Consider the following 14,065-nt stretch of genomic DNA (forward strand, 5'->3'; position numbering starts at 1 on the left):
TTAGAAGTCATATGTTTTTATTGACATTGTAAAATTAAGGAAGGGCCCAAAATCTTACTTCTGAGTAAATTACATTTTCATAAGTACAGCTGCCAATTTCCTCTTCTGCAAAGATTGCGTAATTTGAATAGTATCTATTTAAAATAGACTTCCTTTCACTGCCCTTTTTGGTGAAGCAGAAGCATGCATGCACTGTTTATTACTCTTTTAAACAGTTATGAAATAAATAGGGATAAAACTGACTCTGGTGGGATTCGAAACCACAACCTTTGAATATCTTTTTTACATTCACCTAGAAGTCCAATGCGCTATCCATTGCGCCACAGAGCCAATACGCTCTGATTAGGTGCAGAGATATTCTGAAATGAAATAATGTTGATCAGCTTTATAAAGTTCATTTGATACTATAACCATGGATTTATTTTGAATATTGAATTGGGGAAATTATATTCACCGTCTCAAGTTACATGATACCTTAGGTAAGTCTACGTACGACTTAAGTTTAGTCAAATGGCACATGATATATGAGGCAGATGTGCATTTCACAACTCCATGAAAGACATTTTTGCAATTTTAGTAATGGAATATCTTATTCGTCATGCAGGGGAACACAAAAAGAGCATCCAATTAGAGTAATTTTTCTTTAAAGGAAGCAACCGCCTGAACAGGGACTTGAACCCTGGACCCTCAGATTAAAAGTCTGATGCTCTACCGACTGAGCTATCCAGGCTCTGCTATACTCTGTCTTAAAATCAGCTAAACAAATGTGGACGTACACTGACCTACACTAATGTAATATGGTTACATATATTAGCAATCAAATTTGTAGAGTTTAATAACAAATTGATGTTTTAACCCCTTCCATGCTCATGACGAGCTCAGCTCTTCGTGCAGTACACTTGTCGTGTGCTTATGACGAGCTGAGCTCGTCATGGACAATGGATTTACAGATCATTCAGCACAGGAGGAAAATCTCCTGTAGCATTGAAGGTGTTAAGCATTTGAAATTTCAGCAGCACACGTAATCCATTTTAAATCCTGAAATTTGGACTATCTCATTTTCGGCTGACTTAGAAATCATGTGTCTAAAATGACCTTGTGAAATCAATAAAGTGCCAAATACTATTACTACCTACTAAATTACATACATTTTCAGCAGTTTCTTTGGGAACTTCCTCTTGGGCATAGATTATGCAATGTTTTCAAAGCAAACAGTCTCTGTTTAAGTAGACTTTCTTTCACTGCCATTTTGGTAAATGTTTCTGGTGATGCAGACGCAGGCATTGCTTGTTACTGTTTCAATTAGTTATAAAATAAGAGGAGGGATAAAATTGACCCAGCTGGTGTTTGAACACAAAGCCTTTGAATGCTTTTGCTACATTCGTCTAGGACTCCAAGCCGCTATCCATTGCACTAGAGATCCGACCTGATTCAACACGGTGATCAGAGATTCACAAATAAAAAGATGACCTATCAGCTGTTGACCAACTTTATCAAGTTAATCGGACACTACCTTACATTTTGAACATTGAATTGGGTAAAAGATAATCAACATGTCAAACTACATGATACAGTTTGGGTAAATCTTCTTAACCCTTGTCAAAGAATGTAGAAGACAGATGGGTATGTAATGACTTGATTAAGACTTTTTTGAAACATCTCTAATAGGACACCCCATTCATTGGATCCTGAAAAGAGTATGCAATTGACATACCTTTTCTTTAACCAAGCTGCCTGAACAGGGACTTGAACCCTGGGCCCTCAGATTAAAAGTCTGATGCTCTCCCGACTGAGCTATCCAGGCTTCGAGAGGTCGCTCCACAAAATGACCTTATCAACATTTGGAAGTATCCCAACTATCACTACGTTTCTTAAGATGGTTGCCGGTATTAAGTACTGAATACGCGGAATATAATAATGAATTGGTACTTCAAGCATTTGAAATCTCTTCAGTAAATGTAACCTTATTGTAAGTCCTGAAATTGCTACTATCTAATTTTTTTTGCTGACTTAGAAGTCATATGTTTTTATTGACATTGTAAAATTAAGGAAGGGCCCAAAATCTTACTTCTGAGTAAATTACATTTTCATAAGTACAGCTGCCAATTTCCTCTTCTGCAAAGATTGCGTAATTTGAATAGTATCTATTTAAAATAGACTTCCTTTCACTGCCCTTTTTGGTGAAGCAGAAGCATGCGTGCACTGTTTATTACTCTTTTAAACAGTTATGAAATAAATAGGGATAAAACTGACTCTGGTGGGATTCGAACCCACAACCTTTGAATATCTTTTTTACATTCACCTAGAAGTCCAATGCGCTATCCATTGCGCCACAGAGCCAATACGCTCTGATTAGGTGCAGAGATATTCTGAAATGAAATAATGTTGATCAGCTTTATAAAGTTCATTTGATACTATAACCATGGATTTATTTTGAATATTGAATTGGGGAAATTATATTCACCGTCTCAAGTTACATGATACCTTAGGTAAGTCTACGTACGACTTAAGTTTAGTCAAATGGCACATGATATATGAGGCAGATGTGCATTTCACAACTCCATGAAAGACGTTTTTGCAATTTTAGTAATGGAATATCTTATTCGTCATGCAGGGGAACACAAAAAGAGCATCCAATTAGAGTAATTTTTCTTTAAAGGAAGCAACCGCCTGAACAGGGACTTGAACCCTGGACCCTCAGATTAAAAGTCTGATGCTCTACCGACTGAGCTATCCAGGCTCTGCTATACTCTGTCTTAAAATCAGCTAAACAAATGTGGACGTACACTGACCTACACTCTATGTATTAATATGGTTACATATATTAGCAATCAAATTTGTAGAGTTTAATAACAAATTGATGTTTTAACCCCTTCCATGCTCATGACGAGCTCAGCTCTTCGTGCAGTACACTTGTCGTGTGCTTATGACGAGCTGAGCTCGTCATGGACAATGGATTTACAGATCATTCAGCACAGGAGGAAAATCTCCTGTAGCATTGAAGGTGTTAAGCATTTGAAATTTCAGCAGCACACGTAATCCATTTTAAATCCTGAAATTTGTACTATCTCATTTTCGGCTGACTTAGAAATCATGTGTCTAAAATGACCTTGTGAAATCAATAAAGTGCCAAATACTATTACTACCTACTAAATTACATACATTTTCAGCAGTTTCTTTGGGAACTTCCTCTTGGGCATAGATTATGCAATGTTTTCAAAGCAAACAGTCTCTGTTTAAGTAGACTTTCTTTCACTGCCATTTTGGTAAATGTTTCTGGTGATGCAGACGCAGGCATTGCTTGTTACTGTTTCAATTAGTTATAAAATAAGAGGAGGGATAAAATTGACCCAGCTGGTGTTTGAACACAAAGCCTTTGAATGCTTTTGCTACATTCGTCTAGGACTCCAAGCCGCTATCCATTGCACTAGAGATCCGACCTGATTCAACACGGTGATCAGAGATTCACAAATAAAAAGATGACCTATCAGCTGTTGACCAACTTTATCAAGTTAATCGGACACTACCTTACATTTTGAACATTGAATTGGGTAAAAGATAATCAACATGTCAAACTACATGATACAGTTTGGGTAAATCTTCTTAACCCTTGTCAAAGAATGTAGAAGACAGATGGGTATGTAATGACTTGATTAAGACTTTTTTGAAACATCTCTAATAGGACACCCCATTCATTGGATCCTGAAAAGAGTATGCAATTGACATACCTTTTCTTTAACCAAGCTGCCTGAACAGGGACTTGAACCCTGGGCCCTCAGATTAAAAGTCTGATGCTCTCCCGACTGAGCTATCCAGGCTTCGAGCGGTCGCTCCACAAAATGACCTTATCAACATTTGGAAGTATCCCAACTATCACTACGTTTCTTAAGATGGTTGCCGGTATTAAGTACTGAATACGCGGAATATAATAATGAATTGGTACTTCAAGCATTTGAAATCTCTTCAGTAAATGTAACCTTATTGTAAGTCCTGAAATTGCTACTATCTAATTTTTTTTGCTGACTTAGAAGTCATATGTTTTTATTGACATTGTAAAATTAAGGAAGGGCCCAAAATCTTACTTCTGAGTAAATTACATTTTCATAAGTACAGCTGCCAATTTCCTCTTCTGCAAAGATTGCGTAATTTGAATAGTATCTATTTAAAATAGACTTCCTTTCACTGCCCTTTTTGGTGAAGCAGAAGCATGCATGCACTGTTTATTACTCTTTTAAACAGTTATGAAATAAATAGGGATAAAACTGACTCTGGTGGGATTCGAACCCACAACCTTTGAATATCTTTTTTACATTCACCTAGAAGTCCAATGCGCTATCCATTGCGCCACAGAGCCAATACGCTCTGATTAGGTGCAGAGATATTCTGAAATGAAATAATGTTGATCAGCTTTATAAAGTTCATTTGATACTATAACCATGGATTTATTTTGAATATTGAATTGGGGAAATTATATTCACCGTCTCAAGTTACATGATACCTTAGGTAAGTCTACGTACGACTTAAGTTTAGTCAAATGGCACATGATATATGAGGCAGATGTGCATTTCACAACTCCATGAAAGACGTTTTTGCAATTTTAGTAATGGAATATCTTATTCGTCATGCAGGGGAACACAAAAAGAGCATCCAATTAGAGTAATTTTTCTTTAAAGGAAGCAACCGCCTGAACAGGGACTTGAACCCTGGACCCTCAGATTAAAAGTCTGATGCTCTACCGACTGAGCTATCCAGGCTCTGCTATACTCTGTCTTAAAATCAGCTAAACAAATGTGGACGTACACTGACCTACACTCTATGTATTATTATGGTTACATATATTAGCAATCAAATTTGTAGAGTTTAATAACAAATTGATGTTTTAACCCCTTCCATGCTCATGACGAGCTCAGCTCTTCGTGCAGTACACTTGTCGTGTGCTTATGACGAGCTGAGCTCGTCATGGACAATGGATTTACAGATCATTCAGCACAGGAGGAAAATCTCCTGTAGCATTGAAGGTGTTAAGCATTTGAAATTTCAGCAGCACACGTAATCCATTTTAAATCCTGAAATTTGTACTATCTCATTTTCGGCTGACTTAGAAATCATGTGTCTAAAATGACCTTGTGAAATCAATAAAGTGCCAAATACTATTACTACCTACTAAATTACATACATTTTCAGCAGTTTCTTTGGGAACTTCCTCTTGGGCATAGATTATGCAATGTTTTCAAAGCAAACAGTCTCTGTTTAAGTAGACTTTCTTTCACTGCCATTTTGGTAAATGTTTCTGGTGATGCAGACGCAGGCATTGCTTGTTACTGTTTCAATTAGTTATAAAATAAGAGGAGGGATAAAATTGACCCAGCTGGTGTTTGAACACAAAGCCTTTGAATGCTTTTGCTACATTCGTCTAGGACTCCAAGCCGCTATCCATTGCACTAGAGATCCGACCTGATTCAACACGGTGATCAGAGATTCACAAATAAAAAGATGACCTATCAGCTGTTGACCAACTTTATCAAGTTAATCGGACACTACCTTACATTTTGAACATTGAATTGGGTAAAAGATAATCAACAAACTACATGATACAGTTTGGGTAAGTCTTCTTAACCCTTGTCAAAGAATGTAGAAGACAGATGGGTATGTAATGACTTGATTAAGACTTTTTTGAAACATCTCTAATAGGACTCCCCATTCATTGGATCCTGAAAAGAGTTTGCAATTGATATACCTTTTCTTTAACCAAGCCGCCTGAACAGGGACTTGAACCCTGGGCCCTCAGATTAAAAGACTGATGTAAATGTAGTATACTTGTAAAGCGCACAGCTGCCCCAGCAATGGGGCGTCCCGGCGCTGTATAACTCAGGGGAACCCGTCCTGGCTTTCCCTGTGGGATGGTCCCTGCTGGGAGTCCCCAAGGTGGAGCCAGGCATCCCCGGAATTGGTGGGGCTGTTGTGGAGATTAGGCAAGCTAATGCCCAGAGTTGCCGAGTGTGATCCCTGATTAGAGTAAGCACCAAAGCGAGAATTATCAAGTCCGCTGACCAAGGTCCATGACCCTGCCGCGTCAGGAATCGAACCCTGGTCCCGACCCGACTTCTGCTCTCGGGTCTGCTGCCTCTAACCAGTGAGCCACACTACTGCTCTCCCGACTGAGCTATCCAGGCTCGGAGAGGCCGCTCCACAAAATGACCTTATCAACATTTGGAAGTGTCCCAACTATCACTACATTTCTTAAGATGGTTGCCGGTATTAAGTACTGAATACGCGGAATATAATAATGAATTGGTACTTCAAGCATTTGAAATCTCTTCAGTAAATTTAACCTTATTGTAAGTCCTGAAATTGCTACTATCTCATTTTTTTTGCTGACTTAGAAGTCATATGTTTTTATTGACATTGTAAAATTAAGGAAGGGCCCAAAATCTTACTTCTGAGTAAATTACATTTTCATAAGTACAGCTGCCAATTTCCTCTTCTGCAAAGATTGCGTAATTTGAATAGTATCTATTTAAAATAGACTTCCTTTCACTGCCCTTTTTGGTGAAGCAGAAGCATGCGTGCACTGTTTATTACTCTTTTAAACAGTTATGAAATAAATAGGGATAAAACTGACTCTGGTGGGATTCGAACCCACAACCTTTGAATATCTTTTTTACATTCACCTAGAAGTCCAATGCGCTATCCATTGCGCCACAGAGCCAATACGCTCTAATTAGGTGCAGAGATATTCTGAAATGAAATAATGTTGATCAGCTTTATAAAGTTCATTTGATACTATAACCATGGATTTATTTTGAATATTGAATTGGGGAAATTATATTCACCGTCTCAAGTTACATGATACCTTAGGTAAGTCTACGTACGACTTAAGTTTAGTCAAATGGCACATGATATATGAGGCAGATGTGCATTTCACAACTCCATGAAAGACGTTTTTGCAATTTTAGTAATGGAATATCTTATTCGTCATGCAGGGGAACACAAAAAGAGCATCCAATTAGAGTAATTTTTCTTTAAAGGAAGCAACCGCCTGAACAGGGACTTGAACCCTGGACCCTCAGATTAAAAGTCTGATGCTCTACCGACTGAGCTATCCAGGCTCTGCTATACTCTGTCTTAAAATCAGCTAAACAAATGTGGACGTACACTGACCTACACTCTATGTATTAATATGGTTACATATATTAGCAATCAAATTTGTAGAGTTTAATAACAAATTGATGTTTTAACCCCTTCCATGCTCATGACGAGCTCAGCTCTTCGTGCAGTACACTTGTCGTGTGCTTATGACGAGCTGAGCTCGTCATGAACAATGGATTTACAGATCATTCAGCACAGGAGGAAAATCTCCTGTAGCATTGAAGGTGTTAAGCATTTGAAATTTCAGCAGCACACGTAATCCATTTTAAATCCTGAAATTTGGACTATCTCATTTTCGGCTGACTTAGAAATCATGTGTCTAAAATGACCTTGTGAAATCAATAAAGTGCCAAATACTATTACTACCTACTAAATTACATACATTTTCAGCAGTTTCTTTGGGAACTTCCTCTTGGGCATAGATTATGCAATGTTTTCAAAGCAAACAGTCTCTGTTTAAGTAGACTTTCTTTCACTGCCATTTTGGTAAATGTTTCTGGTGATGCAGACGCAGGCATTGCTTGTTACTGTTTCAATTAGTTATAAAATAAGAGGAGGGATAAAATTGACCCAGCTGGTGTTTGAACACAAAGCCTTTGAATGCTTTTGCTACATTCGTCTAGGACTCCAAGCCGCTATCCATTGCACTAGAGATCCGACCTGATTCAACACGGTGATCAGAGATTCACAAATAAAAAGATGACCTATCAGCTGTTGACCAACTTTATCAAGTTAATCGGACACTACCTTACATTTTGAACATTGAATTGGGTAAAAGATAATCAACATGTCAAACTACATGATACAGTTTGGGTAAATCTTCTTAACCCTTGTCAAAGAATGTAGAAGACAGATGGGTATGTAATGACTTGATTAAGACTTTTTTGAAACATCTCTAATAGGACACCCCATTCATTGGATCCTGAAAAGAGTATGCAATTGACATACCTTTTCTTTAACCAAGCTGCCTGAACAGGGACTTGAACCCTGGGCCCTCAGATTAAAAGTCTGATGCTCTCCCGACTGAGCTATCCAGGCTTCGAGAGGTTGCTCCACAAAATGACCTTATCAACATTTGGAAGTATCCCAACTATCACTACGTTTCTTAAGATGGTTGCCGGTATTAAGTACTGAATACGCGGAATATAATAATGAATTGGTACTTCAAGCATTTGAAATCTCTTCAGTAAATGTAACCTTATTGTAAGTCCTGAAATTGCTACTATCTAATTTTTTTTGCTGACTTAGAAGTCATATGTTTTTATTGACATTGTAAAATTAAGGAAGGGCCCAAAATCTTACTTCTGAGTAAATTACATTTTCATAAGTACAGCTGCCAATTTCCTCTTCTGCAAAGATTGCGTAATTTGAATAGTATCTATTTAAAATAGACTTCCTTTCACTGCCCTTTTTGGTGAAGCAGAAGCATGCATGCACTGTTTATTACTCTTTTAAACAGTTATGAAATAAATAGGGATAAAACTGACTCTGGTGGGATTCGAACCCACAACCTTTGAATATCTTTTTTACATTCACCTAGAAGTCCAATGCGCTATCCATTGCGCCACAGAGCCAATACGCTCTGATTAGGTGCAGAGATATTCTGAAATGAAATAATGTTGATCAGCTTTATAAAGTTCATTTGATACTATAACCATGGATTTATTTTGAATATTGAATTGGGGAAATTATATTCACCGTCTCAAGTTACATGATACCTTAGGTAAGTCTACGTACGACTTAAGTTTAGTCAAATGGCACATGATATATGAGGCAGATGTGCATTTCACAACTCCATGAAAGACGTTTTTGCAATTTTAGTAATGGAATATCTTATTCGTCATGCAGGGGAACACAAAAAGAGCATCCAATTAGAGTAATTTTTCTTTAAAGGAAGCAACCGCCTGAACAGGGACTTGAACCCTGGACCCTCAGATTAAAAGTCTGATGCTCTACCGACTGAGCTATCCAGGCTCTGCTATACTCTGTCTTAAAATCAGCTAAACAAATGTGGACGTACACTGACCTACACTCTATGTATTAATATGGTTACATATATTAGCAATCAAATTTGTAGAGTTTAATAACAAATTGATGTTTTAACCCCTTCCATGCTCATGACGAGCTCAGCTCTTCGTGCAGTACACTTGTCGTGTGCTTATGACGAGCTGAGCTCGTCATGGACAATGGATTTACAGATCATTCAGCACAGGAGGAAAATCTCCTGTAGCATTGAAGGTGTTAAGCATTTGAAATTTCAGCAGCACACGTAATCCATTTTAAATCCTGAAATTTGTACTATCTCATTTTCGGCTGACTTAGAAATCATGTGTCTAAAATGACCTTGTGAAATCAATAAAGTGCCAAATACTATTACTACCTACTAAATTACATACATTTTCAGCAGTTTCTTTGGGAACTTCCTCTTGGGCATAGATTATGCAATGTTTTCAAAGCAAACAGTCTCTGTTTAAGTAGACTTTCTTTCACTGCCATTTTGGTAAATGTTTCTGGTGATGCAGACGCAGGCATTGCTTGTTACTGTTTCAATTAGTTATAAAATAAGAGGAGGGATAAAATTGACCCAGCTGGTGTTTGAACACAAAGCCTTTGAATGCTTTTGCTACATTCGTCTAGGACTCCAAGCCGCTATCCATTGCACTAGAGATCCGACCTGATTCAACACGGTGATCAGAGATTCACAAATAAAAAGATGACCTATCAGCTGTTGACCAACTTTATCAAGTTAATCGGACACTACCTTACATTTTGAACATTGAATTGGGTAAAAGATAATCAACAAACTACATGATACAGTTTGGGTAAGTCTTCTTAACCCTTGTCAAAGAATGTAGAAGACAGATGGGTATGTAATGACTTGATTAAGACTTTTTTGAAACATCTCTAATAGGACTCCCCATTCATTGGATCCTGAAAAGAGTTTGCAATTGATATACCTTTTCTTTAACCAAGCCGCCTGAACAGGGACTTGAACCCTGGGCCCTCAGATTAAAAGACTGATGTAAATGTAGTATACTTGTAAAGCGCACAGCTGCCCCAGCAACGGGGCGTCCCGGCGCTGTATAACTCTGGGGAACCCGTCCTGGCTTTCCCTGTGGGATGGTCCCTGCTGGGAGTCCCCAAGGTGGAGCCAGGCATCCCCGGAATTGGTGGGGCTGTTGTGGAGATTAGGCAAGCTAATGCCCAGAGTTGCCGAGTGTGATCCCTGATTAGAGTAAGCACCGAAGCGAGAATTATCAAGTCCGCTGACCAAGGTCCATGACCCTGCCGCGTCAGGAATCGAACCCTGGTCCCGACCCGACTTCTGCTCTCGGGTCTGCTGCCTCTAACCAGTGAGCCACACTACTGCTCTCCCGACTGAGCTATCCAGGCTCGGAGAGGCCGCTCCACAAAATGACCTTATCAACATTTGGAAGTGTCCCAACTATCACTACATTTCTTAAGATGGTTGCCGGTATTAAGTACCGAATACGCGGAATATAATAATGAATTGGTACTTCAAGCATTTGAAATCTCTTCAGTAAATTTAACCTTATTGTAAGTCCTGAAATTGCTACTATCTCATTTTTTTTGCTGACTTAGAAGTCATATGTTTTTATTGACATTGTAAAATTAAGGAAGGGCCCAAAATCTTACTTCTGAGTAAATTACATTTTCATAAGTACAGCTGCCAATTTCCTCTTCTGCAAAGATTGCGTAATTTGAATAGTATCTATTTAAAATAGACTTCCTTTCACTGCCCTTTTTGGTGAAGCAGAAGCATGCGTGCACTGTGTATTACTCTTTTAAACAGTTATGAAATAAATAGGGATAAAAATGACTCTGGTGGGATTCGAACCCACAACCTTTGAATATCTTTTTTACATTCACCTAGAAGTCCAATGCGCTATCCATTGCGCCACAGAGCCAATACGCTCTAATTAGGTGCAGAGATATTCTGAAATGAAATAATGTTGATCAGCTTTATAAAGTTCATTTGATACTATAACCATGGATTTATTTTGAATATTGAATTGGGGAAATTATATTCACCGTCTCAAGTTACATGATACCTTAGGTAAGTCTACGTACGACTTAAGTTTAGTCAAATGGCACATGATATATGAGGCAGATGTGCATTTCACAACTCCATGAAAGACGTTTTTGCAATTTTAGTAATGGAATATCTTATTCGTCATGCAGGGGAACACAAAAAGAGCATCCAATTAGAGTAATTTTTCTTTAAAGGAAGCAACCGCCTGAACAGGGACTTGAACCCTGGACCCTCAGATTAAAAGTCTGATGCTCTACCGACTGAGCTATCCAGGCTCTGCTACACTCTGTCTTAAAATCAGCTAAACAAATGTGGACGTACACTGACCTACACTCTATGTATTAATATGGTTACATATATTAGCAATCAAATTTGTAGAGTTTAATAACAAATTGATGTTTTAACCCCTTCCATGCTCATGACGAGCTCAGCTCTTTGTGCAGTACACTTGTCGTGTGCTTATGACGAGCTGAGCTCGTCATGAACAATGGATTTACAGATCATTCAGCACAGGAGGAAAATCTCCTGTAGCATTGAAGGTGTTAAGCATTTGAAATTTCAGCAGCACACGTAATCCATTTTAAATCCTGAAATTTGTACTATCTCATTTTCGGCTGACTTAGAAATCATGTGTCTAAAATGACCTTGTGAAATCAATAAAGTGCCAAATACTATTACTACCTACTAAATTACATACATTTTCAGCAGTTTCTTTGGGAACTTCCTCTTGGGCATAGATTATGCAATGTTTTCAAAGCAAACAGTCTCTGTTTAAGTAGACTTTCTTTCACTGCCATTTTGGTAAATGTTTCTGGTGATGCAGACGCAGGCATTGCTTGTTACTGTTTCAATTAGTTATAAAATAAGAGGAGGGATAAAATTGACCCAGCTGGTGTTTGAACACAAAGCCTTTGAATGCTTTTGCTACATTCGTCTAGGACTCCAAGCCGCTATCCATTGCACTAGAGATCCGACCTGATTCAACACGGTGATCAGAGATTCACAAATAAAAAGATGACCTATCAGCTGTTGACCAACTTTATCAAGTTAATCGGACACTACCTTACATTTTGAACATTGAATTGGGTAAAAGATAATCAACATGTCAAACTACATGATACAGTTTGGGTAAATCTTCTTAACCCTTGTCAAAGAATGTAGAAGACAGATGGGTATGTAATGACTTGATTAAGACTTTTTTGAAACATCTGTAATAGGACTCCCATTCATTGGATCCTGAAAAGAGTATGCAATTGACATACCTTTTCTTTAACCAAGCTGCCTGAACAGGGACTTGAACCCTGGGCCCTCAGATTAAAAGTCTGATGCTCTCCCGACTGAGCTATCCAGGCTTCGAGAGGTCGCTCCACAAAATGACCTTATCAACATTTGGAAGTATCCCAACTATCACTACGTTTCTTAAGATGGTTGCCGGTATTAAGTACTGAATACGCGGAATATAATAATGAATTGGTACTTCAAGCATTTGAAATCTCTTCAGTAAATGTAACCTTATTGTAAGTCCTGAAATTGCTACTATCTAATTTTTTTTGCTGACTTAGAAGTCATATGTTTTTATTGACATTGTAAAATTAAGGAAGGGCCCAAAATCTTACTTCTGAGTAAATTACATTTTCATAAGTACAGCTGCCAATTTCCTCTTCTGCAAAGATTGCGTAATTTGAATAGTATCTATTTAAAATAGACTTCCTTTCACTGCCCTTTTTGGTGAAGCAGAAGCATGCATGCACTGTTTATTACTCTTTTAAACAGTTATGAAATAAATAGGGATAAAACTGACTCTGGTGGGATTCGAACCCACAACCTTTGAATATCTTTTTTACATTCACCTAGAAGTCCAATGCGCTATCCATTGCGCCACAGAGCCAATACGCTCTGATTAGGTGCAGAGATATTCTGAAATGAAATAATGTTGATCAGCTTTATAAAGTTCATTTGATACTATAACCATGGATTTATTTTGAATATTGAATTGGGGAAATTATATTCACCGTCTCAAGTTACATGATACCTTAGGTAAGTCTACGTACGACTTAAGTTTAGTCAAATGGCACATGATATATGAGGCAGATGTGCATTTCACAACTCCATGAAAGACGTTTTTGCAATTTTAGTAATGGAATATCTTATTCGTCATGCAGGGGAACACAAAAAGAGCATCCAATTAGAGTAATTTTTCTTTAAAGGAAGCAACCGCCTGAACAGGGACTTGAACCCTGGACCCTCAGATTAAAAGTCTGATGCTCTACCGACTGAGCTATCCAGGCTCTGCTATACTCTGTCTTAAAATCAGCTAAACAAATGTGGACGTACACTGACCTACACTCTATGTATTAATATGGTTACATATATTAGCAATCAAATTTGTAGAGTTTAATAACAAATTGATGTTTTAACCCCTTCCATGCTCATGACGAGCTCAGCTCTTCGTGCAGTACACTTGTCGTGTGCTTATGACGAGCTGAGCTCGTCATGGACAATGGATTTACAGATCATTCAGCACAGGAGGAAAATCTCCTGTAGCATTGAAGGTGTTAAGCATTTGAAATTTCAGCAGCACACGTAATCCATTTTAAATCCTGAAATTTGTACTATCTCATTTTCGGCTGACTTAGAAATCATGTGTCTAAAATGACCTTGTGAAATCAATAAAGTGCCAAATACTATTACTACCTACTAAATTACATACATTTTCAGCAGTTTCTTTGGGAACTTCCTCTTGGGCATAGATTATGCAATGTTTTCAAAGCAAACAGTCTCTGTTTAAGTAGACTTTCTTTCACTGCCATTTTGGTAAATGTTTCTGGTGATGCAGACGCAGGCATTGCTTGTTACTGTTTC

The 14,065-nt window shown here is 38.0% G+C and overlaps 17 non-coding genes across 17 annotated transcripts; all 17 read right to left on the bottom strand.

Annotated features, from left to right (window-relative positions):
- Positions 1 to 657: 657 nt before the first annotated feature.
- Positions 658 to 730, bottom strand: TRNAK-UUU (transfer RNA lysine (anticodon UUU)). The gene has a single exon. It is a non-coding gene; the product is annotated as a tRNA-Lys (tRNA).
- A 1,001-nt stretch (positions 731 to 1,731) lies between these two features.
- On the bottom strand, positions 1,732 to 1,804 carry TRNAK-UUU (transfer RNA lysine (anticodon UUU)). The gene has a single exon. It is a non-coding gene; the product is annotated as a tRNA-Lys (tRNA).
- A 445-nt stretch (positions 1,805 to 2,249) lies between these two features.
- Positions 2,250 to 2,340, bottom strand: TRNAR-UCU (transfer RNA arginine (anticodon UCU)). Its single transcript is given in 2 exon segments — positions 2,250 to 2,285; positions 2,304 to 2,340. It is a non-coding gene; the product is annotated as a tRNA-Arg (tRNA).
- Positions 2,341 to 2,667: 327 nt separating this feature from the next.
- TRNAK-UUU (transfer RNA lysine (anticodon UUU)) lies at positions 2,668 to 2,740 on the bottom strand. Its single transcript has one exon. It is a non-coding gene; the product is annotated as a tRNA-Lys (tRNA).
- A 1,005-nt stretch (positions 2,741 to 3,745) lies between these two features.
- On the bottom strand, positions 3,746 to 3,818 carry TRNAK-UUU (transfer RNA lysine (anticodon UUU)). Its single transcript has one exon. It is a non-coding gene; the product is annotated as a tRNA-Lys (tRNA).
- Positions 3,819 to 4,263: 445 nt separating this feature from the next.
- TRNAR-UCU (transfer RNA arginine (anticodon UCU)) lies at positions 4,264 to 4,354 on the bottom strand. Its single transcript is given in 2 exon segments — positions 4,264 to 4,299; positions 4,318 to 4,354. It is a non-coding gene; the product is annotated as a tRNA-Arg (tRNA).
- Positions 4,355 to 4,681: 327 nt separating this feature from the next.
- TRNAK-UUU (transfer RNA lysine (anticodon UUU)) lies at positions 4,682 to 4,754 on the bottom strand. The gene has a single exon. It is a non-coding gene; the product is annotated as a tRNA-Lys (tRNA).
- A 1,864-nt stretch (positions 4,755 to 6,618) lies between these two features.
- Positions 6,619 to 6,709, bottom strand: TRNAR-UCU (transfer RNA arginine (anticodon UCU)). Its single transcript is given in 2 exon segments — positions 6,619 to 6,654; positions 6,673 to 6,709. It is a non-coding gene; the product is annotated as a tRNA-Arg (tRNA).
- A 327-nt stretch (positions 6,710 to 7,036) lies between these two features.
- TRNAK-UUU (transfer RNA lysine (anticodon UUU)) lies at positions 7,037 to 7,109 on the bottom strand. Its single transcript has one exon. It is a non-coding gene; the product is annotated as a tRNA-Lys (tRNA).
- A 1,005-nt stretch (positions 7,110 to 8,114) lies between these two features.
- TRNAK-UUU (transfer RNA lysine (anticodon UUU)) lies at positions 8,115 to 8,187 on the bottom strand. The gene has a single exon. It is a non-coding gene; the product is annotated as a tRNA-Lys (tRNA).
- A 445-nt stretch (positions 8,188 to 8,632) lies between these two features.
- TRNAR-UCU (transfer RNA arginine (anticodon UCU)) lies at positions 8,633 to 8,723 on the bottom strand. Its single transcript is given in 2 exon segments — positions 8,633 to 8,668; positions 8,687 to 8,723. It is a non-coding gene; the product is annotated as a tRNA-Arg (tRNA).
- Positions 8,724 to 9,050: 327 nt separating this feature from the next.
- On the bottom strand, positions 9,051 to 9,123 carry TRNAK-UUU (transfer RNA lysine (anticodon UUU)). Its single transcript has one exon. It is a non-coding gene; the product is annotated as a tRNA-Lys (tRNA).
- A 1,864-nt stretch (positions 9,124 to 10,987) lies between these two features.
- On the bottom strand, positions 10,988 to 11,078 carry TRNAR-UCU (transfer RNA arginine (anticodon UCU)). Its single transcript is given in 2 exon segments — positions 10,988 to 11,023; positions 11,042 to 11,078. It is a non-coding gene; the product is annotated as a tRNA-Arg (tRNA).
- Positions 11,079 to 11,405: 327 nt separating this feature from the next.
- Positions 11,406 to 11,478, bottom strand: TRNAK-UUU (transfer RNA lysine (anticodon UUU)). Its single transcript has one exon. It is a non-coding gene; the product is annotated as a tRNA-Lys (tRNA).
- A 1,004-nt stretch (positions 11,479 to 12,482) lies between these two features.
- On the bottom strand, positions 12,483 to 12,555 carry TRNAK-UUU (transfer RNA lysine (anticodon UUU)). Its single transcript has one exon. It is a non-coding gene; the product is annotated as a tRNA-Lys (tRNA).
- Positions 12,556 to 13,000: 445 nt separating this feature from the next.
- Positions 13,001 to 13,091, bottom strand: TRNAR-UCU (transfer RNA arginine (anticodon UCU)). The gene is given in 2 exon segments: positions 13,001 to 13,036; positions 13,055 to 13,091. It is a non-coding gene; the product is annotated as a tRNA-Arg (tRNA).
- Positions 13,092 to 13,418: 327 nt separating this feature from the next.
- On the bottom strand, positions 13,419 to 13,491 carry TRNAK-UUU (transfer RNA lysine (anticodon UUU)). Its single transcript has one exon. It is a non-coding gene; the product is annotated as a tRNA-Lys (tRNA).
- Positions 13,492 to 14,065: the final 574 nt, after the last annotated feature.

Source organism: Lissotriton helveticus, chromosome 1_1, assembly GCF_964261635.1.
Source record: "Lissotriton helveticus chromosome 1_1, aLisHel1.1, whole genome shotgun sequence".
NCBI classification, from domain to species: Eukaryota; Metazoa; Chordata; class Amphibia; order Caudata; family Salamandridae; genus Lissotriton; species Lissotriton helveticus.